Source organism: Galeopterus variegatus, unplaced genomic scaffold, assembly GCF_000696425.1.
Source record: "Galeopterus variegatus unplaced genomic scaffold, G_variegatus-3.0.2 Scaffold9458, whole genome shotgun sequence".
In the NCBI taxonomy this organism is placed as follows: domain Eukaryota; kingdom Metazoa; phylum Chordata; class Mammalia; order Dermoptera; family Cynocephalidae; genus Galeopterus; species Galeopterus variegatus.
Window position 1 is genome coordinate 15,505 of NW_007735569.1, and position 2,344 is coordinate 17,848.

The following is a 2,344-nucleotide window of genomic DNA, read 5'->3' on the forward strand; positions in this document are numbered from 1 at the left end:
TTACCTTGACTGACAAAAAAAGAGAGAAGATTCAAATTACTCAAATCATTAATAAAAGAGGGGGCATTATGACCAACATTACAGAAAGGAAAAAATTTATAAGGAGCAGTTTAGCTCAACCACAGAGCTCAAGTGCTGGTGCCCATAAGAAGTTTCTCCAATTTTTGCTTTGAATAACTGTATGCCAAAAAATTAGGTAATTTATATGAACAAATTTCTGGAAAGACACAAGTACTGAAACTGACTCAAGAAGAAATAGATGATCTGAATAGATCTATAACAAGTAAAGAAATTTAATTAGTAATAGTTATAAAAACAAACAAACAAACAAACAACAACAACAAAAAAAACTACCCACAAAGAAAGCCCAGGCCCAGATAGCTTCATGGGTGAATTCTACCAAATATTTAAAGAAGACTTAATACAAATCCTTCACAAATTCTCCCATAAAATAGAGCAAGAGGGATCATGTCAAACTCTGTATGAGGCCAGTATTACCCTAATACTAAAAATTAGACAAAATATCAAAAAGAAGAAAACTACAGACCAATATCTCTTATGGATATACATGTAAAAATCCTCAGCAAAATACCAGCAAATTGAATCTAACATTAAAAAGGATTATACACTATGACCAAGAGGGATTTATGCCAGGAATACAATGCTAATTTAACATTCAAAAATCAATTAATGTAAAATAAACATTTGACAAAAACCAACATCACTTTATAATGAAAACACTCAAAAAAACTAGGAATAGAAAGGAACTTTCTCAACCTAATAATAAAGAGAATCTATGAAAAACCTACAATATCATATGAGTACTTTATGGTGGAAGACTGAATGCTTTTCCTCTAACATTAGGAACAAAACAAGAATATTTGCTCTCACCATTTCTATTCAGCATTTGTACTAGAGGTTCTAGCTAGAGCAATTAAAAATTTGTACTAGAGGTTCTAGCTAGAGCAATTAAAAAATAAACGGCCTCCATATTGGAAAGGAAGAAGTAAAAACTATCTATTCACAAATGACATAGTCTTGTGTGAGGATAATTCAAAAGTTATGCAAAAATAAAATTGAAAGATAATGTAAATATTTCCATGAACTTTTTGAAGTACCCTCATATATAGAAAATCCTAAGGAATCCACCAAAAAATGATTAGAACTAATAAACAAATTCAGCAATGTTGCAGGATACAAGATTGATATAGAAAAATTAACTGTATTTTTATACACTTGCAACAATCTGAAAATAAAATTAAGAAACCAATTCCATTTGTAACTGCATCAAAAAAGAATAAAATAATTAGGAATTCAAAAGAAGTACAAAACTTATACTCTGAAAACTCACAACATTCTTGAAATTAATTAAACAAGATCTAAACAAATGGAAAGACATCCCATGTTCATGAATGGGAAGACAATACTGTTAAGATGACATATTCCCCAAATCGATCTACAGATTCAACACAATCCCTTACATAACCCCAGCTGACTTCTCTGCAGAAACTGATAAGCTGATCCTAAAATTCATATGAAAATTTAAGAGACCCAGGATAGCAAAAACAATCTTGAAAAGTAAGAATAAAGTTGGAGGACTAACACTTCCTGATTTTAAAACTTACTTCTTAGCTGCAGTAATCAAGACAATGTGGTGCTAGCCTAAAAAGAAATACATAGAGCAATAAAATAAAATGGAAAAATCCAGAAATAAATTGTCACATTCACCGTAAATTGACTTTCAACAAGAGCGCCAAAACAATTCAATGGGAGAAACAATAGTCTTTTCAACAAATTGTGCTGGGACAACTAGATCTCCAAATGTGAAAGAATTAATTTGGACCCCTACCTCATACCACAATAGTGAACTCAAAATAGTTCAAAGACCTAAATATAAGAACTAAAACTATAAGAAGAAAATATTGTGGTAAATCCTTGTGACTTTGGATTTGGTTTCCTTGATATGACACCAAAAATGCAAGGAGCCAATGGAAAAAATAGATAAGTTGGAACTTATAAAAATTAAAAACTTTGTGTTTCAAGGATATCATGAAGAACATGAAAAGATCATTCACACAAAGGGAGAAAATTTTTGTAAATCATATATCTGATAGAGGACTTGCAACTAGAATATATAAAAAACTCTTAGAACTCAAAAAGACAAATAACCCAACTATAATATGGGAAAGGATCTGAAAAGAAGATATACAAATGGACAATAAGCATATGAAAAGATGCTCAAAATCATTAATTATGAGAGAAATACAAAACCACTGTGAAATACCACTTCATACCCACTTGGATGGCTAGAATTAAAAAAAAAAAAAAAAAAAAAAAAAAAAAA